The 25,596-nt window shown below is 36.5% G+C and overlaps 1 non-coding gene across 1 annotated transcript; it reads left to right on the top strand.

Annotated features, from left to right (window-relative positions):
• The first annotated feature begins 9,964 nt into the window (after positions 1 to 9,964).
• Positions 9,965 to 10,070, top strand: LOC128295943 (small nucleolar RNA R71). The gene has a single exon (XR_008286492.1). It is a non-coding gene; the product is annotated as a small nucleolar RNA R71 (small nucleolar RNA).
• The last annotated feature ends 15,526 nt before the right edge of the window (positions 10,071 to 25,596 follow it).

The following is a 25,596-nucleotide window of genomic DNA, read 5'->3' as shown; positions in this document are numbered from 1 at the left end:
TCGACTGTTCACTTTTTAGCTTTTCGGCTTTTGCTAGTTTCACACCTAATAGCAGTGATGTTTACACACCTGTTATGAAACTGTAGCCGCAACACTTCTGAGATAAACACCTATGATTCTCAACAACCCCACCATCAATTCATATTCTTGGTTAATCTAAAACCATAGTATTGAAAATACTTTAACCGAGTTATCCCTACTTACCAATCGAACAATCGTAAAACCCCATTTGTTCCAAGACCAACGTTTACTTCCTGCTACTTTATCCTTCACACAAAATAGTTAACTGATTCATAAGAATCAATAACCCATCATAACCATAACTAAAACTTAAAGCACTTACCCCAAAAGTGGATAGATCACCTAAAATGCAAAACATAATCGACCCTAGCTTCCACAATAGGGTTCGCAGTCCTATCATAATTTCGCGAATCACAGTCGTTACAAGAAAACTTACATTCGGCCTCCCCAAAGAGTAAGAAGAGGGAAAGCCAAATTTTGTGTGTAACACCCCAATTTCTTAAATATCGAAATCCCTATTAAAATTATTTATGTTTGTGTGTGACGTGGATATATGTTTGACTTATTGGTTTAGTGCATTAGGAGTGTCTCGGAAGTCATGGGTTCAAGCCTTGGCTTGAGAAAAGTTTTGCTCAAGATAGAGCAAACCATTGTCTGCAGCTAGTAGGCTTTTAAATTAATGTGAGGGTTACATGGCATAAAAAACCTGCTAGTCTAGTGGTAAGTGACGTGTTAGGATGCTCAAAGGTCTTGAGGTCGAGTCTTATTGCGTGCAAGGGTGTTTTATTTTGCAAACTACTGAGTGGATGGTTGTATGGTAGTGAGACTCTATTGCTTGGATGGTTGGATTTTTTGAGTGGTTGAGGGATCATGTAGCCTAAAGTTACAAGGAGAAAGAGGGATTTGGATAGTGATCGGTTTGAGGATATTGTGGAGAGGTTTTAGTAGGAAATCAAGGAGATGGGTTGGTGTGAGAGTGGTGGTGCCGTATGAGGACTCTAGGGATTCTGCTTGTGGTGGTTTCCATTAGGTAAAAACTGTGTAGTTTTTGCTCTCCTTTCTGCTTCTTTTGTTCTCTTTTGTTCTCATTACTGTTATGATCTTCTATTAATATCTCCTCATCTCTACCGTTTGTTGCTAGGAGTATGATTATACTACTTTATCCCTGTCACTCTGTACACTTCTGGCTTTTGTGGGTGTAGGCTGAATATTCCTCCTCCTAGTTGGGGTATTAAATTTCGGTAAGTAATGGTTCAACTAGTACAACTATTTTATTGTTGGTGGTTGATAAGTGTAGTTTGGATTGCAGAGAAACCCTAAAGGCCTTTTGATTGGTCTTTTACAACGGATTCATCGAGTAAGCCATTAACGGCTGATTTGTGCAAGTAAGGGGTAAGTAATTGGGTAAGTTGTTTTGGTGGGGGTTTTAGATAGCATGATTGGTATGCGATTAACTGGATTTTGTGAATGAATGTAGGTGGGAGTTCTTGGGGACTTTTCGCACATTTTTGTGAACAGGTGTTTAATCGCACTGCTAGTAGCATAAATCGACAAAAAGTCAAAAAGCTGAAAAGAGGGCTGTCGACACCACACGGGCGTGTGGTCACCCATGTGGTAGGGTATGTGATAGAACACGACCGTGTGGTCGACGAGATGGTCGTGGCCACTTTCCTGGGCCAAACTGAGCCGTGTGGGCCTAATGGGTCAATGGGCCCCACACAGAGAAATCACACAAAGTATGGTAAATCATGGGTTAGGCTGTGTAGCTACACGGTTGAGGCTATTTCTGGGCTACGTGGGCCATATGAGAGTGTGGGCCCATATGGGCCCGCAATATGGGCAGTAGGCCCATTATTACTGATTGACTGTTAAGGTTGCATGGGTCGCCCAAGATGACTGTGGACCTATTGTTGGGTCGGTAAGTATACTTAGAGCCCGATATTGATGAAATGACCATCATGCCCCTGAAAGGTAAATTGACAGAAATACCCTTGTATTACGTATGACTATTTTTGAGCATGACATTTCTACATACACTTATGATATTATGTTGCATTAAATGGGGTGGCATTCATGGTTTTGAAGGAGGTGTACTAAAAGGTTTTAAGCCTATTACTGGCAGCTCTGCTGCAAATACTGTTTTAGTCTCGCATGTGGTACGACTTGGTGTGTAGGGTTGGGTGGGTCAATTTTTATCCCCATGATACGTGATATTCGCGACAGGTTTTAAAAATTTATAATTAATCATTCTTGAAACTAACTATTATCACGATGAAGGCAAGTGTACCTATCGAACAGTAGTATAGCTTTAGCAAGACCAGATTGTCGAACCCAAAGGAACCAAGAGTACTAGTAATTACTATCTTTTTATTATCTAGCCTACAAATTAAGAATGCACAGAAAGAAAATTTGGAAAGATACTTTTGGGAAAATTCGATTGATTATGACAATACCTAAGGAAAAAGTCCACCTAGACTTCACTTGTTATTTTACTCTGAATCAGACGATTTATTCATTTGACTTGATCCGTAGAAATCCTGAAGTTATATTATTATCTCTCTCGAGATTAATAACGTCTAACCCTAGGTTGAATAATTAAAATCTCTTTCTAATTAACTCGATCTATGGATTCCCTTATTAGGTTTCACCCTAATCTGGCAAAATCTTGTCACCATATCTCTAGGCGTGCAATCAACTCCGCTTAATTATGAAAAATTTACTCTTAGATAGGGTCTATTCCTCCTCTAAATAAGAGCATTAACTCGAATCATTATCCTGGAATATTAAAACAAGAATTAAGAACACATAATTAAGAATAAGTCAAATATTTATCATACAATTCAGATGATAATAATAACAAGATCCGTCTTAGGGTTTCATTTCCCTTAGTTATTTAGGGGGTTTAGTTCATAATTATAGAAGAAAACATCTCAGAAGAATAATGAATACAAAACATAAAGAAAACCCAAAACCCTGAATGGAAATTGAAGGGAGATCTTTAATCTTGATGGTGAATCCGGCTTCAGAGATGGACCAATCGGCTTCCCTTGAGTAATTCCTTGCCTCCTACTCTGCGTCCCCCTTCCTAAGTGCCTTCTCAAGTGTTTAAATAGGCTTTAGAATGCCTAAGAGCCCTTAAAATTAGCCTTTTTCGAATAGGGTTATACTTGTGCTCGGGAGGGACACGCCCGTGTACGATTACTCCAGCCCGTGGTCAAGGCTGTTGAATAGGCACTGGCGTGTAATCTACCCGTATAAGTCGTGCTTCAATCCTACCAAAAAGACACGGCCGTGTGACATGCCCGTGTGAGGAAGTCTAGGCCGTGTTGATTTCTCATGTGTGTCCATTTTCTCTATTTTCTGCCTGTTTCTCGCTCTTTTTCCTCTCCTATGCTCACCTAAGTATAAAACATGAAATTAAAGAATTATGAGCATCGAATTTACCAAATCTAAGGAGAAATCATCCATAAATGTGTTAAGCATGGGATAAAAATATGTATAAATTACTGTTTATCACCCCACATAGTGTGTAGGGCTGGTATGGAGATGGTGTATAGTGGATGGATTGGGTAGGATTATTTGTTTGCATAATTTACTGAAATGGGCTAAGGCCCAGACCTCCACTGATACTGAAATGGGCTCAGGCCCAGACTGCTATTGCTACTGAATGAGGGGTTAAGGCTCCTAACTGAAACTGAAAGGGCTTAGGCCCAAATTGTATTTACTTTGACTGTATGTTTTTATGGGATTTCACGCACTGAGTTGTCGCAAACTCACCCATCTATTAACTGTGTAGGAAATCCCGAGGCTTAAATGAATCGGGGCGATGGAGGACTCAGAGGTGGCCACTCGATGAAGTTTCCTTTAATTTTATAATTAAGGTTTTATTTTTGGTTTTCATTATGTAATAAGACCTCTTTAATTTTATTTTTTATCTTTATTTTAATTTGGGGATTTGGTTACTTGAATTTTAATCTAGTAGTAGTAGGTTTCGAATTTCCATGAAAATATAAATAAATGTTTTCAGAAAACACTACATTTACGCAACACCTTTTAAAAGCTTCCACAATAAACTATTTTAAAGTTTAATAACAAACTAACATAACTAATATTTTGCTAAAAGAAATTGAGTTTTCACAATGAGTCGGATTTCCTAACTTTTTTTAAGAACCTAAAGAAGTTTTTATGTAGGAACAAACGTTTCACCAAATTTGTGTTTTAGAAAAACACTTCAATGTGACATCACAGATTCGACATAACATCTATGCCGAGTTTGGAGTGTTACATTTAATGGTATCAGAGCCAGGTTGCAAAAATCGATTGTGGATTTGGGGTTTTTTAAACACGTGAAAATTTCAACATCATTGTCTTTGGTTTAAAAATGATTATTTGGAAATGTTTTACTGAAGGAGTGGTACACCGAGTCTCCGCGCCGATCCTGTAAGTCTTCTGATTGTTTGTTTGTTCTGAAAGAGTAATATTGAAATGTTATTTTGATCACGTGATTTCGTGATAGGTTTTAAATATTTATAATTAATTGTTCTTGAAACTAACTATTATCACGATGTAGGCAAGTGTACCTATTGAACAGTAGTATAGTTTTAGCAAGAACGGATTGTCGAACCCAAAGAAACTAAAAATACTAGTAATGACTGTCTTTTTATTATCTAGCCTAAGAATAAAGAGGTTTTTGCTTTAACTAACTAATTATCTAAACTAAGAATTCACAAAGAATGGAATTGGGGAATTTCTTTTGGGAAAATCGATTGAATTAAGACAACACCTAAGGAAAAATCCACTTAAACTGTATTTGTTATTCTGGCTCCGAATCAGACGATTTATTCATTTAACTTGTTCCATAGAGATCCCTAAGTTATGTTATTATCCCTATTCAAGACTAATAACGTCTAATCCCTAGATTGAATAATTGAGACTTTTCTCTAATAAACAACCTAGGGTTGCATTAACTCGACCTATGGATCCCTTTATTAGTTTTCACCCTAATCTGGCAAAATCTTGTCACCCTATCTCTAGGCGCGCAATCAACTCCACTTAATTATGACAAATGTACCCTTAAATAAGGTCTATTCCTCCTCTGAATAAGAGCTTATCTTGAATTAGTATCCTGGGATATCAAAACAAGAATTAAGAACACATAATTAAGAACAAGTTAAATATTTATCATACAATTCATAAAATAATAACAAGATTCGTCTTAGGTTTCATTCACCTTAGGTATTTAGGGGCTTTAGTTCATAACTAAATAAGAAAACATCTCAGAATAATAAAGAATACAAAACATAAAGAAAACCCAAAACTCCTGAAGGGGAAATTGAGGAGAGATCTTCAGTCTTGATGGTGAATCTGGCTTCTAAGATGGATCAATCGGCTTTCTTGGAGTAATTTCTTACTCCCTATTCTGTGTCTCCCTTTTCTTCCTCCTCTAGGATGTATTTATAGGCTTTGGAATGCCTAAGGGCCCTCAAAATTAGCCTTTTTCTGAATTGGACTCAACTTGGGCTCGGGAGGGACACGCTCATGTGCGATTATTTCAGGCCGTGTTCGAGCCTGTTAGAATGGCACGGGCGTGTGTTCTACTTGTGTGAGTCGTGCTTCAATTCTGCCAAATTGACACGGCCGTGTGGGCTACCCGTGTGAGGAAGTCCAGGCCGTGTTAATTTCATACTTTGGCTCATTTTCTCCGTTTTTGGCCTGTTTCTCGTTCCTTTCGCTCTCTTATGCTCTCCTAAGTATAAAACATGAAATTAAAGCATTAGGAGCATCGAATTCACCAATTCTAATCGAAAATCATCTGTAAAATACGTTTAACATGGGGTAAAAATATGTGTAAACTATGGTTTATCAAATACCCCCACACTTAAGCATTTGCTTGTCCTCAAGCAAAATTCTCAACTCATCATAATCAGAATAAATTCTTCTCAATTTATAATTTCTATCGATAATATCTCAAAATAATCCATAGGTAATCCTATATTGAGAATTCAACTAAAAGAACATAAAAGTTTCAAACATTTCAAGTTGAGTATTTCATCATGCAAACATAGGTGTCTCCCTTCATCTAAGTAATTACCTTTGATTTAATTTATCACAAAGTTTCACATCCTCACTACAGATTCACTCAAATCACTCGAGTTGTTTAAGGACAATAAATGAAACACTCAATAGTCAATAATGAAAAGTCATTCCCATAGGCTTGCATGAAAATCAAATTCCTACCACTATAAATTGAGATGAAACATCAATGAAAAGGTCTTTAGAAGGTTGTAACGAAGCTTGGTTAGGGGGTGTGGTCACAAGCTGAAAGAAATGGTTAGAATCGAGATCGAATTGAAAAATTGCCTAACTAGAAAAAGAGTTAATATCACTTGCGTACAACAGAGCTTCTTCTCAGAATATGGAATTACTAATGTTTATACATAGTTTTTTTAGAACAAGTTAAATAACATAGACTAACTTATTACAAACAAGACATAGCTAAGCAATTTACTTAGCTTAAATCTCGACAAAAATGGGGATCAAATTAATTTAGGGGATTTTAACAATAATGGGTTAAGGGTTGATATTGAGGGTAATACAAGGAATGACTTATTAGGCTCAAAGGGGTTTACTAAGGGTTAATCGTAGAGGTAGGCTTTTCATGGCATGAATGGGTTAATCCTAAGTGCCCCTATCATCTTGACATATCAAATCAAATAGTGTGGTCTTGACATGCATAATCAGGTAAGTTCTAGAATAACAATTCGATATTGACGCACTCAAAGAAATAATAAAAGTGAGCATTAAAAAATTAATAGATGCTCAAAAGGCTCAAAAATCTCACAAAAATTATGGCTTTTTGATGTTTAAACTCGTGAATTCCAATTCAAAGTAATACCTAGACTTGGGGAAACAACCTATAATTTTAAATTCTTAAAAATCAACTTATCATGCTTGATTCTCTAATGTCTTGAAGTTTAAACAATCAATGCATAAATGCCTATGTTTTAATTCAAGATATATCAATAAAAATCATAAATCAATCAAAATTTATCCTACATATGATATGAAAGCTTTTCAAGAGCATAAGGTAGTCATTTAGGGATTTTTTTGATAATGAAATAAATACCCCCACACTTAAGATGTACATTGCCCTCAATTACAAAGATAGATATTAGAATATAAAAATAAGATAGGGAGAGAAGTGAAACTTCCTGAATTAAGAATGGATGGTATTCTTGGATTGGCGAGATCGAGTATTGGAAATAAAGCTGGAGGGCAAGCATGATTTTGAAGGATAAAATGAGAGTTAAGGGAATAATCTAATAGTAGTGATAAAGATAAGTTGTGTTTTAAAAAAAACAAATGAATCTTAAAAACTTAATTAAAGAAAAATAAAATAAAATAAGATAAAATAAGATAAATAATTGAATTTTTCAAGTGGCACGGCCGATGCACACGCCCGTGTGGATCGTGTCCCGTCCGTGTTCGTCGCGAATTGAGATGTCGTCACACGGCCTTCTAGCATGCCCGTGTGTCTAGGCCGTGTGGCTATATGATCGTGTTGTACGGCGGTGTCTGGCGCGATTCGCTTCTCCCACGGTCGTGTACCTCTGCGCACGCTCGTGTTATTTTGATCATGTCAGCCACGGGTGCTAGACAAGGGTGTGTCGCATGCCCGTGTTGTTTTAACATGTTCACCCATGGTTCTTCCACATGCCGTGCCTCACCTCCGTGTTGTTTTGGCAGGTTTGACCATGGCCATGTCGCACGACCGTGGCATTTTATCGTAGCCCGTGTTTGGGAAAAATTGTTTTCCTATTTTCACACGGCCCTAAGCACGCCCGTGCTCTTGGCCGTGTCCCTGTGGAAAACCTGTATTCAAGCGCTCTGTTAGTAAGTTAGATGTTGAAGACTAAATTTTAAAGTAGTTAATACAGTTAGTGCTCGGGTTGCCTCTCGAGAAGCACTTATTTATAGTCTAAGCTCGACTTACGTCTTCATTGAATGATCATGGTGGTTTGAGGAGTTTATACTCCTCAATCCTGCTATTAATCTCATCAAAATAAGGTTTTAAACGGGTGTTGTTTACCTTAAAAGTGCTGAACTTGGGATGACTCACCTCGACCGTACCAAATGGGAAAATGCTGAGTACCGTAAGAGGGATTTCTTTATTCGATGTGGTAGTAACAATGTGGAGATATGTGGCATCTAATAAGACTCTATCTCCAACCTTAAGTTGATTTGGAAAGGGATTGAGCTTGTTCTATCGTAGATTTGGTTTGTCAGGTGTTTTCGGTTTATGCGTCCGCCATTCATCTAGCTCCTCGATTTGTAGCCTTCGATCTTCATGAATGGGTCCTCTACTATTGCTTGAGAATGGTTCATGTACTTCCTTGAGACTCATTTCTTACAAAGAAGGTTGCACCACTTTGTTAGTTTTAGTAGAATGGTTTAGACGATCACCTTCAATTTCCATTGTGTTGCCAGAATTGCGAGCTTGAAGGGTGATTGTTTCGTCTCCCACACGGAGTGTGAGTTCACCTGTGCCAACATCAATAATTGTTTTAGCAGTTGCTAAAAATGGCCTTCCTAGAATTAAAGGAGTATTGCTATCCTCCTCTATGTCTAGAACAATAAAGTCAATAGGAAATATAAATTTATCGATTTTAACTAACACATCTTCAATAATGTCCCTTGGAAATGCTCATCCTAGTCTATTTGGGTTTCTCGAAACCTAATTGTTTGAACATTTTGTAAGGCATGACATTAATACTAGCCCCCAAATCAGCTAATCCATTATTAACATCTAAACTACCAATTAAGCAAGGAATTGTAAAACTCCCTGGATCTTTAAGTTTGTTGGCAGTTTATTCTGGAGAATAGCTGAGCAAACTACGTTTAGCTCCACATACGATGTCTCGTCCATCTTCCACTTATTTGCTAAAAGCTCCTTTAAAAATTTCATTGCGTTTGGCATCTGTGATAGCTTCAACAAAAGGTAAGTTGATATGTAATTACTTAAAAAGTTCAAGAAACTTACCGAATTGTGCATCGATGTTGTCTTTTTTTAGTTTTGCTGGGTATGGAACTGGTGGTTTATATTCCTTGACCTTTGGGTTGTCCTTTGTTTTGCGTTTTCTTCCCCCTTTCGCTTGTCACGGATTCTTGTGTTAGCTTCTTTTCAGATTCCACTAACACTTTCCCACTCCTTAGTGTAACTGCTTTTACATGCTCTTTTGATTTGGTGTTACTAGGTAAACTTCCTAATGGTCTTTTCGAAATTAGTTTGGACAACTAGCCTATCTACGTTTTGAGCCCTTGGATCAATGCTTGTTGATTTTTAAGTGCCGTCTTGGTATTCTAGAAATGAGTTTCTAACACCGATATAAACTTTGAGAGCATCTCTTTAAGGTTTGGCTTCTTTTTCTGTTGGTAGGGTGGTTGTTGGTAGCCTGGAGGTGGTCTCTGGTTTCCTTGGCCTCCTCATGAGAAATTTGGGTGGTTCTTCCAACCTGCATTATAAGTGTTACTATATGGATTGTTTTGAGGTCGAGAATTATTACCCATGTAATTTAATTGCTTGTTATCGATGTTGTGGCCATAAGGTTGGTATTCCGAATGGCTTGTTTCACCGCCACTTGCTTCGCACTGCATTACTGGATAAACTTGTGAAGAACTAAGAAAGCCATCAATTTTCTTATTCAAGAGTTCTACCTGATTAGAGAGCATGGTGACCGAATCGATGTTATAAACACCGGCTGTTTTCGTTGGCTTTGTCCTTATGACTTGCCACTGATAGTTATTCAGTGACATCTCCTCTATAAACTCATAAGCATCTTCAGGTGTTTTAATATTGATGGTTCCGCCAGAAGCTGCGTCAACCATTTACCGATTCGAAGGATTCAGGCCATTATGGAATGTTTGAACCTGAAGCCAAAGCAGTAACCCATGGTGAGGGCACCTTCTCAAAAGGTCCTTGTATCTCTCCCATGCATCGTAGAGTGTTTCTAAATCCATTTGCACAAAAGAAGAGATATCATTATGTAATTTAGCCATTTTAGCCGGCGAAAAATATTTTAGTAAAAATTTTTCGGTCATTTGTTCCCAAGTAGTAATTGACCTTCGTGGTAACAAGTTCAACCACTGTTTAGCTTTGTTCCTCAATGAGAAAGGGAATAATCGTAGACCAATGGCATCGTCAGAAACGCCATTAATTTTAAATGTATCGCATAGTTCCAAAAAGTTTGCTAAGTGAGCGTTGGGAACTTCATCCTGCAAACCATAAAACTGAACAAACTGTTATATCATTTGAATTGTGTTAGGTTTCAGTTCAAAAGTATTGGCAGCTACAGCAGGTCTAACTATGTTTGATTCAGTTCCTGTTAAAGAAGGTTTAGCATAATCATACATAGTGAGTGGAGCAGGATTTTGATTAGCCGCAATTGCAGGAGGTAGCTGATTGTCTTGGTTTTTAGCCATCTCTTCGGTTGGGGGTTGAGTATCGTCTTCTTGCTCGTTCTCTGTGTATCTTAGGCTTTGCCTTATTTCTCTTTGGTTTCTGCGAACTGTGTGATTGATTTTTTCGTCAAAAAGTAGTGGTCCTGAAGGTTTTCTTCTAGTCATAAACTATAAAAACCTGTCAGAAGAAAGAAAAATAAAATTAGTAAATTGGAATAAAATTAAAAATAAAATTAGATTGCAAGAAAATTAAATGGCTAAAGTAATAAAAATTGAGTGTTCCTAATATTTTAGTTCCCTGGCAATGGCGCCAAAAACTTGATCGCGTGATTTCGTGATAGGTTTTAAATATTTATAATTAATCATTCTTGAAACTAACTATTATCGCGATGTAGGCAAGTGTACCTATCGAACAGTAATATAGTTTTAGCAGGATCGGATTGTCAAACCCAAAGGAACTAAAAGTACTAGTAATGACTGTCTTTTTATTATCTAGCCTAATAATAAAGAGTTTTTTGTTTTAACTAACTAATTATCTAAACTAAGAATTCATAGAGAATGGATTTGGGGAATTTCTTTTGGGAAAATCAATTGAATTAAGACAATACCTAAGGAAAAATCCACCTAGACTGTACTTGTTATTCTGGCTTCGAATCGAACGATTTATTCATTTAACTTGTTCTGTAGAGATCCCTAGGTTATATTATTATCCCTATTCAAGACTAATAACGTCTAATCCCTAGATTGAATAATTGATACCTTTCTCTAATTAACACCCCAGGGTTGCATTAACTCGATCTATGGGTATCCTTATTAGGTTTCACCCTAATCTGGCAAAATCTTGTCACCCTATGTCTAGGCGCGCAATCAACTCCGCTTAATTATGACAAATGTACTCTTATTCAGGTTTTATTCCTACTTTAAATAAGAGCTTATATTGAATCAGTATCCTGTGATATCTAAACAAGAATTAAGAACACATAATTAAGAACAAGTTAAATATTTATCATACAATTCATAAAATAATAATAAGATTCGTCTTAGGTTTCATTCCCCATAGGTATTTTGGGGTTTTAGTTCGTAACTAAATAAGAAAACATCTCAGAATAATAAAGAATACAAAACATAAAGAAAACCCAAAACTCTTGAAGGGGAAATTGAGGAGAGATCTTTAGTCTTGATGGTGAATCCGGCTTCTAAGATGGATCAATCGGCTTTCTTGGAGTAATTCCTTACTCTTTACTCTGTGTCTCCCTTTTCTTCCTTCTCTAGGATGTATTTATAGGCTTTGGAATGCCTAAGAGCCCTCAAAATTAGCCTTTTCCGAATTGGACTCAACTTGGGCTCGACAGGGACACGCCCGTGTGACACAACCGTGTGCGATTATTTTAGGCCGTGTTAGAGCTTGTTAGAATGGCACGGGCGTGTGTTCTACCCGTGTGAGTCATGCTTCGATTCTACTAAATTGACACGGCCGTGTAGGCTGCCCGTGTGAGGAAGTCCAGGCCGTGTTGATTTTGTACATTGGCCCGTTTCTCGTTCCTTTCGCTCTCCTATGCTCTCCTAAGTATAAAACATGAAATTAAAGCATTAGGAGCATCGAATTCACCAATTCTAATGGGAAATAATCCATAAAATGTGTTTAACATGGGGTAAAAAAATGTATAAACTACGGTTTATCATATTTCTAGAACTACAATAGTTAGTAAAACTGTACAGAAATTCTCTAATTAGAATAGACTACAAACTGTAGTAAGATTACAAACTGTGAAAATAAACTCTGAAATTGTATTATTCTTAAAATATCTATAATAAACATCAGAACAATAAATTGACTGGCATAAAACTTTCAATACAGACTAAGCTCATACGATAATGAGCACTAGAGGTACTCGTGGTAGAGGCTGCGGCAGAAGCCGTGGAGGTGCTCGAGCTGGGTTTTCGTCTTCTGGACACCAGCCTAATGAGGATGTTAGAGAGGCATTAGCTTCACCTATGGCTGAGAGAGGGTCTCGTAATCGAGCTACTGGGGACAACGTATTGTCCCAAGCAATGTTCAAGATTCTAGAAAGGGTTGCCGAGCCTGATATTGGTATTGGAGGTCGTAGGTCGGTTACGAAACGACTCAGGTCTAATGGGGCAGAGATATTCAGGGGTATTGCTGGAGTTACCCCTAATGTGGCTGAATATTGGATTGAGGCCACAGAAAGGATTATGGATGACCTTGACTACACCCCTGATCAGAAGCTAAAAGGTGTAGTATCTCTACTGAGAGATGAGGCTTACTGGTGGTGGCTTATTGTCAAAGAGGGCACTTAACCCGATCGTTTGACCTGGGATTTTTTCAAGACTACTTTCTAGGCTAAATATGTGGGTGCCAGCTATGTGGATGCCCGTAGTAGGGAATTTTCGAACTTAACACAGGGAGGGAGGATAGTGGCGGAGTATGAGGCCAAATTTTTACGACTGAGCCGCTATGTACGTGGGATGGTGGAAACAGAATACGAGTGGTGTGTTTGATTTGTGGATGGCCTCAGGGATGGTTTAAGGGTTCTGATAGCTCCTCAGAGGGAGCGGGATTTCACAGCACTGGTTGACAAGGCAAAAATCGCAGAGGATGTGACGTGCGCTGAGCGCCAGAACAGAGAGAAAGGCAAAGCTAAGAGGGATGCTGAGCCCTCAAATTCTTTTCAAAAGTTTAAGAAAAAGCCCAGAGTTATGGAACAATCAGAGTTAGGACCCTTGCTGCTGCTACTACTGGATCGCAGTTTTGTGCTGATTGTGGGAAATGCCATCAGGGTGAATGTTGGAAAAAGATGGGTGCATATCTGAGATGCGGATCATTAGAGCATCGTGTCAAGTATTGTCTATGGAGGCCCGAGCAGGTGCAAGCTACTGGTTTTGGTAATGTTCAGCAGGGTGGTCAGTAGCCATCGAGAGGCTGAGGTCAGGCCAAGGGTGGAAATGGTATGGGTCGTGGTCGTGGAGCACCGGGCAGAGGTGCTGGTCATACTAAGGCGAGGCAGCCAACACTAGTTTACGCTGCACATCACCGAGAGGACGGAGATGCTTCAAATGTCATAACGGGTACATTCTTTATCCATAGTGTACCTTATACTGCATTGATTGATGTTGGATCTACTCATTTGTATATAGCATGCTCTGTGTCTAAGATATTGAGTATTAAGGCTGAAAATACTATGAGTGAGATTACTATTCTAAGTCCATTAGGGAAGACCGTTCGGGTTAATAAGGTGTTTAGAGATGTTCCCTTAGAGATACAAGGAGTTATCTTTCTGGCTGATCTAATGGAGCTGTCTTTCGAAGAATTTGATTTAATACTGGGCATGGATTGATTAGTTAAACATCGGGTAAGGTTAGATTGTGCCATTAAACGAGTTGTTCTGATAACTGAGGCAGATAAGGAAGTAGTGGTAATTGGGGAACGACGAAATTATTTGAGTAATGTAATTTCTGCACTAAGAGCTGGGAAATTGGTTCGCAAAGGTTGTGAGGTATTCTTGGCCTACGTCAGTGTTTCAGATGTTGGAGACTTATGAGTAAAGGATATCCAGACTGTTAAGGATTTTTTAGATGTCTTTCCTAAAGAGTTACTCGGGTTACCTCCAGAACGTGAAGTGGAGTTTGGGATTGAGCTCCTTCCTGGTACAGCTCTGGTGTCCATCGCCTCTGATAGAATTGCACCGAAAGAGCTTGTAGAGCTTAAGGCCCAAATTCCAGATCTATTGGACCGTGGGTTTATCTGACCTAGTGTATCTCCGTGGGGAGCACTAGTCTTGTTTGTGAAAAAGAAGGATGGATCCATGCATATGTGCATCGACTACAGACAACTGAATAAGCTGACCATTAAGAACAAATATCTTCTGCCAAGGATTGATGATCTGTTCGACCAACTGCAAGGAGCGTCAGTTTTCTCTAGTATAGATCTCTGGTCAGGGTATCACCATCTAAGAGTTAAAAAGGCCGATGTGCACAAGATAGCATTTAGGACTCATTAATGCAATTATCCTAGCTAAACAGATTTAAGTTACCATTGTTGATGACAAGATAGCAAAGCACATTACAAACATGATTAAAAATAAAGTAACAAAGTAAGAAAGAATAAACTTTGTCAAATCAATAGTTTTACAAGCTCTGATTGAATATGTTTTCCTCCGATCCTCCTGTTGCTCCTTTGCTAATGGCTCCTCAAGGTGGTCGGCTAAGAAATGTCCTTATCAGAGTTTTTCTAGCTAAGAAAAGATTGGAAATATGAGACATTATACGTGGGAATGAAGAGAGGAATGAGAGAATGGAAGAATAATATGAAATGAGAGATGAGGGATTGAGTAAAGGATGAGAGCTATGTGAGATGGGAGTAGGTATTTATACCTGAGGTTAGTGGGAGAGTTTACTAAAAATAATGAAAAATATCCCACCATTTACTCCTGTACTTTGCCGACCACACATCATGTAAAAGGGTGGATGATGTTTGCTTGATTCAAGCATGAAATCATGCTAAAATGAGGCAAGGGTTGGATGGTTTCAAGGGAAAACTTCATGGAATCTTTTCTGATTTAGTTTCAACCATAGGGACCTTCAATAAATATCCAAAAACTGATTTTTGGGCAGCCAACATGCTTGTGCTAAAGTGGGCTTGTCTTCCCCTTGACCCATTAAATAATCAGAGTTGTCCACCATGTAACATCTTTTTTAACTGGGTCAAAGTAACATCTACATGAACCAATTTGCATAGTTTTACTGTCCAAATAGGGTAGAATTGCTCATGTCCATGCAATAATTATAATAAGCTTCATATTATATCAACTTCATGGCCCCCTACATAATAAAATATAACACAATAATAAATAACATGAAATAATTTAATTTATGCACAAAATTAATAAAATAAAACACATATTTGCATTTTTTTATAAATTCATACCCATCATCGAATATAAGAAAATTTACCTAATTAATTAACTAAAAATACTCAAAATTAATATAATTTTTAAGTTAAAAGGAGTTATAAACAACTAAAAACCTATACAAATTAGAATTTACACACCCCAAACTTAATCCATTGCCTGTCCCAAGTAATGTTTCATGTAAAGCACAAATTTTACTAGGGTAAATTTGTAATAAGTTTAAAAAGCATCAATCTTTGCACATAACCATACATAAATAAAATCATGCTCACAAGCTCCTTTTATTGATAAGTCACTCATATGCAAACTTTATTTCAAAATTTTATTCTAAGTGTGGAAAAATGCTAGCATAAGTCATTAAATGCATGCTTTTCAAGATCATACATAACATTCACCATTTGATCAAAGTTACTTGGTCAATCAAACAAAGCAATCACAAAGTCTAATTAATGGTCATCAGGTGTTGAACTTAGCAATTCCTCTCAACTAATGTAGTTGGCATAATCATGCAAATCAATAGGTCTTTTATAAGGTTGTAATGAGGTTAGGCTTAAGGTAGGGATAAAGAGAAGTGAATTTTTAGGTTCAGTAATCTTAACCTTAACTTTACCTTGGATCTTTTCGATGTACATCCTTCCTACTAATGGATTCTTCACCCCCTCAAACTTAATTTTGAAGCATATGCCCAATATTTCTCAATACTTTGAGAATTTATTTTTCCTCTTTTGCTTGACATTTAAATAGAATTTTTTTTAACATATGAATAACATGTACATCTTTTTAAATTTTTCCTCGATATTTTCTTACCAATTTAAGTATAGTTAAGATAGGTGTAAAAATAAGATATATTTTAAAATGATGGTAGCATGGATTATGATGTAGGTAAATAGCAATAGAATAGGCTTTAAGGCTCAAATTAAGGTTTCAAGGGTCAAATTCATATGGTCGGCTTGAAAGGCTCAAATGATCCAAAGAAAATTTGCCTAAATTGTGGTTAAATTCTTACCCCTCAAGAAAGTTACAAAGTCAATTTTAAGGACTTAAACCTTCATGCATGTCAAATTCAAAAGAAATTCAATTTTCATGGAAAAATTCTACATAAGACCTAAGAACATACAAGCATTCTATAACTTAGGATAACATAAAAAAAGACTCAAATAAAATAAAAAATCATACTTGCATTTGAGCTAACTTATGAACAAAAATTTTCTTTAAACATCATTTTATTTCAGCATACTCATGTGAAAGCATTGAAACATACTTTAAATTCATGCTAATATTGCCTTACCCCCTTTAAAAAGAAGCAATGTCCTCATTTCATAAGTAAAGTAATGAATGAGAACTGAACATTAGGTAGGATAGCAAGTAATGAATGTGGAAAGAAGCTTTATTTGTGATGCCTCTAGTAGGGAAATTTTATTGAGAACTGGGCTGGCATATCATGACTTGACCTTGCAGGCAAATACGATATGTGTAAGACCATGTGGGTGAGGCCCTATGGCATCATTTGATAATATGCCAAGATGGTGAAATGGTGTAAGACCATGTGAGTGAGGCTCCATGGAATCCATTAGGTTGGTCTGCTGGGACATTAAACACGAAGGATAGCATGGAAAAAATGAAAACTAAATTTACAAACAAAAACTTATAATGTAAAATTTTTCCTTGAATAAATGCTGAATGAGCCTATTTATAGAATTAGGGTGACCTTTGATAAACGCCAAATTATACATATCTACACCCCAAATACTTAGCATATTTATGGATGTTTATTACTAGATTTGTGGATTTTGGTGCTCTTAATCCGGTTATTTCATGTTTTGTACTCAGGAAAGCACCAAGAGTTTTAGGAGCCAAAAATGAGCTAAAAAGGGACAAAACGGATCAAATCGAGAAGATGACATGGCCTAAGCCTTGCCACACGGGCATTTCACATACCGGTGGCCTTTGGGGGTGTCGACCAAGGTTTTCACGATTTACACGGCCTGGCCATTGAGCCCACACGGTCATGTGCAATTCAAACGGATCGAACATGGCCTGGTAATCACGTCACACGACCGTGGCACACGGGCGTATCCCTTTTTCAAAAGTTGTATTTTACATGGAAAAAGGTACTTAGGGAGGAAGAAAGCCAATCCAAAGCCTATATAAACACCCTAAGTGTGACCTAGAAGGAGGCGACTCTTTCCAGAACTTTTCTGGAATACAGTACCACACGTCGGGAATTACTTGAAGGAAGCCAGACGATCCATCTCAAAAGCCGAAGCTACTCCAAGACTGAAGATCTCTCTGAGAATTCCTTCAGGGGTTTTAGAGTTTTCTTTATGTTTTGTTATTTTCATACTTTTGAGATGTACTCTTATTTTATTATGAACTAAACCCCTTAGATACCTAAGGGGGATAAAACCTATGATGGATCTTGTTATTATTATCTGAACTATATGATAAATACTTGATTTGTTCTTAATTATGTGTTCTTAATGCTTGAGTTAATATTCTGGGTATTAATTCATGATTTGATGTGCTTTTGCAGAGGAGGAATAGACCCTGCCTAAGAGTAGATTTGGCATAATTAAGCGGAGTTGATCGAATGCCTAGAAATAAGGTTACGAGATTTTGCCAGGTTAGGGTGAAACCTAATAAGGGGATCCATAGATCGAGTTAATGCAACCCTAGAGTGTTAATTAGAGAAAAGTCTCGGTTATTCAATCTAGGGGTTAGACGTTATTAGTCTTGAATAGGGATAATAACTTAACTTAGGGATCTCTACGAAACAAGTCAAGTGAATAAATCATCCGGTTCAGAGTCAGATAACAAGTGAAATCTAGGTGGATTCCTCCTTGGGTGTCGTCTTTATCAATTGATTTTTTTCAAATCTTTTTCCAAATTTTCTCTTTGCTTGAATTAAATTAGTTAATTAGTTTAAATAATTAGTTTAATAAACAAACCCTTTTATTCTTAGGCTAGATAATAAAAAGATAGTTATTACTAGTACTTTTGGTTCCCTTGGGTACGATATCCCGGTCTTGCCATGACTATACTATTGTTTGATAGGTGCACTTACCTTTTCGTCGTGATAATAGTTTGTCTAGGTTTGATCTTCATTATAAATATTTATTACTTGTAACGAATCACGCGATCAGCCTTCGTCCTCAATCCTAGCATAACTGACATTCTCGTGTTTAATTTCTATTGTGTGGACCAAAATGCCCTTAACTCGTAATTAATCCTATAAAAGGCCGGTGTTACAACACCTTAGTGCCTGTGTGCGACATCGAAGGTAGTATGCTCAGGTTCAAGGTAACCTCAAGGGTGTGTTGCGACATCCCTTGGTTGTGTCGCGATATCCCTTGGTTGTGGTGCATCACCAAAGGCAGCCTTGGGATTTTTGTAATCTACCCCCTATGTTGTGACATCAAACTTCACACAATGACCAATATTGAGTTTCTACGCCCTTGAATTGTCTCCTGCACACTCACTAAGTATATTAGCTTGCCTTTAGCCCTCATTTGTCCTATAAGGTCAACAAAAGACTCCAAATGCACTTTTTATTAGATTTAAACTAAACTAAGAAACCATACTAAAATATAATGAAAATGCTTGTATTCAAACTACTTAAGTATGAAAACTAGTTTAATCTACTACATCGAATTATGAAAAATCAAACTCCCCCACAGTTAAGTCATTGCTTGTCCACATGTAAGGCGAAATAAAAACAAGAATATAAAAGACGACCCTTGAGCAAGTATAGTACAAAGAGTGAGTTTGAAGTACTTAACTAGGCATTTTCATATTCACACATAATCTTGGCATGATATAAATGATTTACCACTTTTAATATCAAACACTTAAGTTCATTATATAACAAAGTACACAAGCATTAAAATTTTCAAATATATGAGCCCATTAATAAATTATATGTGTACTTCGATTATCCTAGCAGAATACAAACAGTCGTTATTGATATTTTGTAATATAATGTCAATCCTTGAATAAGTTTACCTAGGTCATCTAGGAATTTTTGGCTTGTAACATTTTGAGGCTTAGGAAAATTATGCAATTGAAGAACAGGAAGCATCAAAATGATTACAAGCACGATAATAGTTTGGCACATTGCATTGTTCCCTATCTTCCCCCTCAATAACCTTTGCTTGTTCACCACCTACTTTCTCCTTCTCTCACCTTCATTATTTCTCCATATAAGAAGTCATCGTATAATACAACAATTACGGCTAGCTCACGAGTTTTGGTACACTTACTGAATGAGTTTTTCTACTGTTGTGACTTTTTCACCTTTTTCAAATGCTTATACTTTTCAAATACTTTTCTACCCATTTTTCTTACTTTTGTGATTTTTTGTTTTGTTGCACATTGTGGGTAACCTATAATCAATATATCATTCTGACCATTCTTATTTCACTCTATTTTTACAAAATCCACCATGATGTATCTACTTATCCCTCAATACGTATGGCCAGACGTATATAGTCGTACAATTCAAGACCAAAGAAAAAGGGTAAATACAAATTAAAGTTTTTGGCTTAGGTTTTGTATAAATGATCTTCAATAAGTGTTTTTTTGGGTCAAATATAGGTACTAAGGATGAATAAATATGGTTAAATTTTTGGCTCTAAGTGTATACCAAACAATGCCTTAGGTCATCCCTAGATATCTCAATATTCATAAATTTAATCAATTAAACAATCACAAATTCAACAATTTATCATACAAACTAGTAGCTTGTTGCCCTATATTTTCTATCTCATTTGATATATTCAATTGCTTAATGCCTATTTCAGTGTAATTTATAGGACTTAGTAGTCTAATAATTGAAAATTTAAAATCATTCACTATCATGCCAAAATTATAGTAAACACGATCAACCTATTTACATGCTCCTAACTAATCACTTGTATTTCTACAAGTTGAAGCACAAAATTGTTGAATAAAAATTAAAGGAAAAGCACACAAAATATAAAATATATTTCCTATGTTACCCTCACACTTTAGATAACACATTTTCTCTAATGTGCAACCCTAAGTAGATAAGGAAAGAAGTTACTCGATTGATCATGACATTGCAATGGTTTAATGGTGGGTGCTTCCATCCTTGTTCGTTATAAGTTTGAAAATGTCGTGCTCCTTTCATGTGAGGTTCCTATACAGAAAACTTGAAAAGAAAAGAAAATAAATATCTACTGTTAATCCTACTCCTAGAATGATAAAATAATGATTAACCCAAATTTAATAGAATTTGAAACAGCTTGATTTTAGCTAAATTAGAAAAGTGGTTTCAGAACAAAAAATATAAGGTCTTAAAATTATTTTAAGATTATTTTTGGAGTTTACATCATGTGATTATATATGTGTGAAAGTTTCATGAGCTAATTTTATCGTTTAGTAGCTCAATTTGAGAAAAAAGACTAAATCGCGTAAAATGCAAAAGTGGCATTCTCTAAGATGAAAGTGTCTATTTGCTATGGTTTATTAAATGAATGGTCCTTATGTTGATATTATACCATTGATAGTGGAATTTTTCATAAATGGCCATATATTAATTGTTTTTAAAGGTTATTATTAAAGGTTAATATTGGTAATTGATAAATAATGTTATTATTAATTAAAACAAACATAATGGTGGCCATTTTATCAGCTTTTTGCATAAAAAATAGAAGAAATAAGAATCCATTTTCATGTTTTGAGGTTCGGCACTTTGTGTTTGTGATAAAGGTATGATTTGAGTTTGGTTTTTGATGATTTTTATGTTTTTGTGATTGTTGCTTTGAGTACTAGCTAGCCCAAGGACTAATTTGCAAAACTGCTTAATGTTTTGAAAGTTTCCATTGATGAATTCATGTGTTTTTGAATTTTTTATGATGAATTATGAAAGTTTAGTTATGGATATCTATGTTTTGTAAAGTGATTTTGAGTAAAAATGCATATTAGGGATTAAATTGGGAAAATATAAAAATATGGGGTTAAAAGTGTAAATAAATGACAATTTTGGGCTGTTAGAGATCCCTATGAATTTTAGTCAAGCATGGGTTAAATTGAATTTCATGAATTTTGTGTATTTATGAAATAGGGACTAAATTGAATAAATGTGGAACTTTAGGGGCTAAAGTGTAAAAATGCCCAAATTGTACGTTTTGGATGAAATTGAATGAATTGATGAATAAAAGAGTTAATTTTGAATGTATATAGATCAAGAAACAAAGAAATCAGATTTAGATCGGGGAAAATCGAAGGTTATAGAATAGTCAATTCAGTCCCTCTATTCCGATTACGAGGTAAGTTCATATGCAAATAAATGTCTTTTAATTGAATTATATATGTTTATTTGTCCTTGAACTACTATGAATGTTGAATGAGTAAATACAAGCAAGAGTCGAGAAAATTACGATATCTAAAAGTTCCGTATGAACCTTAGGAATAGTATAAGATACAAATGTCATGACATTAGGTTACTGAGATGTGATTACATGTAAGACCATGTCTGGGACATTGGTATTGTCTTGTGATTACGTGTAATACCATGTCTGAAACTTTGGCATCGTTTAACGGTTTCGTGTAAGACCTTGTCTGGGACAGTGGCATTGATATGTGATAACATGTAAAACCATATTTGGGATATGGCATTTTACGAGCTATATGTGATTGCCGAGTATCCTTAACGATTCAGAACAGTTCAATGGGCAAAGTCAAGTTGAGAAAGAATGTGTGAATGAGTTAAGTGACTCAGGTACGTACGAGATTCATACAAGTATTGAAATGAGAAGTATTTGATGAATTCAATTAAGATATTGAATATGTGTACAATGAGAAAGGTTTGTGAACTTGCATATGTTTAGCTATGCTTAGCATATTTGAGTTGATATGAAAATATTAAAATGATAACTTTATTTGTACATGGCTTACTAAGCTTTTAAAGCTTACCTGTTTATTTTTTACTATTTTATAGATAGTCAAAGCTAGCTTGGACTCAGGGATCGTCGGGAAACATCATCACACTATAGATCAACTTGTTGGTACTTTTGAAGCTTTGTATATATGGTATATGGCATGTATAGGCTAGTGTCATCTTGATATGTTTTGAGTTATGACTTTAGGCATGAGATTTGGCTTGTAAATGGTTGTGTATATGGCTATTTACGTTGGCTTGAATTATGTGTTTGATAAGTGATATATGTGGTGTATATATATGTCATTATGTTTTGGCATATTTTGTGATGGTTATATGTTTGATTGTGTAGCTGTTGATAATTGGTGTATTAATGTTTGGAAGATAGCATGTTGTGGCTTGACTTTGAGATGATGAAATGGTAAGCTTTCTGACAAGAATTAGTAATTAAAATGGTGAAGAAATGCATTTAGATGTTATGAAAATTTGATGATTTTGACTTATTGATTTTGTATGTTTAGGCCATGTATTTGAGTAGTTAAGAGGATGGTTTCTTTATGGCATGAATTGTATATGAATTGACATATTTTGGCTGCTTAGAAATGTATTGAAATGGTACCATATTGATTGCTAGGTGTGCTTGAGAAAAGGGTGGAAAATTGGCTTTGTAAATAACCTATTTTTGTCCACACGGGTAGAGACACGAGCGTGTGTCTCAGCCGTGTGTGATAGACGATCATGCTACACGGTCGTGTGCCCTCTAAGGTACCCTTTCAAATTAAGTCAGTATACCTTACAGGTTTGACACGGTCTAGACACACGGACGTGTCTACTAGCCGTGTGTGGCACACAGGCTGGCACATGGGCATGTGGCTGGCCGTGTGACCCAAGTCGGTAACCCCTCCAGTTTTCCCACGGCCATGGTACATGGGTGTGTCCTCGACCATGTAGTGCAAGTCAGAATGTGTGGCCTATTTTCACACGGCCTGTGACACGGGCGTGTCTCACATGGCCTGTTCACACGGGCGTATGACCCTTAAATGATTGAAAATTTTATAAGTTTCCTAATGTTTGCAAATGTTATCGGTTTAGTCCTGAACCATTTTTAAGCATGTTTCAAGGCCTCATATAGCCTTATAAGAGACAATGTGGATAAGTTGAATGGATATTGATTGTGACTGCAGAAATGTATGTCAATGATGTGTATTATACAGTAATTCCTTGTAACCATATTTCGACGACAGATACGAGTTACGGGTGTTATATTTTATTGGTATCAGAGCTACAGTTTAGTTGATTCTAGGACTAACATAGCAAGTGAGAGTCTGGCTATACATACCGTATATATAATCTGCGATAGTGTGATGACTTTCGACAGTTAAAATGTGTTTTTTTTATAGTAATGGATCCCGATCGAGTTTTAGCTGATGATGTGAAAAGTAATGCGCCCACTCCAGCTCAAGGGGTACCGCTGGCTGATTCTAGGCCGATTTCAAGTAGTCAAGAGGGAGATGCTAAGCAAGCCTTCTTCCAAATTATGAGTGAGTTGTTCATGGAGTTCGTTCGAATGAATCTGGATGCTTAACAACCTCCACCCCACCTATTCCTCAACAAATCCCAGCTGCTCAATAAGTGATAGATCTGATTTGATTGAGTAAGCCGCCAGTGGATAAGATACGTAAACATGGGGCTGATGAATTTAGGGCTACCGTTGATGATGATACTGAGAGAGCTGAGTTTTGACTCGAGAATACTATCCGAGTATTCGATGAATTGTCTTGTACTCCTGAAGAATGTATCAAATGTGTAGTATCTTTACTCAGAGATAATGCGTACCATTGGTGGAAAATGTTGACATCTGTGGTTCCTAGAGAACGGGTTACCTAGGAGTTCTTCCAATCCAAGTTCCGAAAGAAGTAGATAAGTCAACGGATTCTTGATCAGAAACATAAAGAGTTTCTAGAATTGACACAAGGCCGGATGACTATTACTGAGTACGAAAGAGAATTTGTACGTTTAAGCAAGTATGCCCAGGAATATGTTTCTACTGAGGAGATCATGTGTAAAAGGTTTGTTGATGGACTGAACGAGGATATAAAATTGTTAGTCGAAATTCTTGAATTGAAAGAATTCATCATTTTGGTTGAAAGGGCTTGTAAAGCCAATGATCTCAGTAAAGTTAAGAGAAAAGCTGATTTTGAAACAAGAGATTTGTGAAAGAGATCAACTAGTAAATCTTACCAGTCTGCATAGAAGAAATTTCAAGACTCGTTTAATCATTTTAATAAATCTATGGGATATTCAAATAAGGATTGTGAAAAGTAACTTGTGATTTCTAAAGCTCAAGCTATATCTATTTCTAGTGTTGGCAGTGTGAGACAAAACTGACCTGAGTGTAAACATTGTGGAAAATGGCATATTGGTGATTGTAGATTGAATGATCTGGCCTGTTTTAAATGTGGATCATTAGATCATTTTATTCGTAATTGTCCTGAGTTAGCTGAGCAAGATACAGTACAAAACACGAGGCCGAGTAACATTGCAACTAGAGGTAGACCACCCAGAAATGTTGTTAATGTGAGTGGTAGTCAGAGAACGACTAAAGACTCTACTGTGAGGTCTGGAGCTAGAGCACCTACACGAGCCTACGCTATTTACGCTCCCAAAGAAGCGTCATCTCCAGATGTTATTACCAGTACTTTTACTCTCTATGATACTAAAGTTATTGAATTGATAGATCCATGATCAACTTATTTGTTTATATGTGTGAATTTAGTATCCAGTAAGACTTTTCCTGTAGAGTCAACTGAATTTGTAATTATACTATCTAAGCCCTTAGACAAGTGTGTGTTGGTTGATAAAGTGTGAAAGAACTGTCCGTTGATGATTCGAGATTTCTATTTTCTGGTTGATCTAATATTGTTTCCATTTGATGAATTTGATATAATTTTGGGTATGGATTGGCTAATACTACATGATGCTATAGTGAACTGTAAATGGAAGACGATTGATCTGAGATGTCAGAATAATGAAATTATCTGAATTGAGTCAGATGATTTGAATGGTTTACCAGTAGTAATTTCTTCAATGTTAGCTCAGAAATATGTGAGAAAATGTAACACCCCAAACCCGGCCTGGATGTTATGACCGGATCTGATGCGCCACATTGATGCGTTCAAAACACTTAGTTTGGAAAAGCTGAGTTGGTGTTGTAAAAGACACTTTTAAAAGTAAGTTAAAGTGAATGGAAGCTGCGCACTGGGTAGGAAACCAGAAGAAGAGGAGGTG

Source organism: Gossypium arboreum, chromosome 7 (genome assembly GCF_025698485.1).
Source record: "Gossypium arboreum isolate Shixiya-1 chromosome 7, ASM2569848v2, whole genome shotgun sequence".
NCBI lineage: Eukaryota > Viridiplantae > Streptophyta > Magnoliopsida > Malvales > Malvaceae > Gossypium > Gossypium arboreum.
This window is presented reverse-complemented; position numbering and strand designations above follow the sequence as displayed.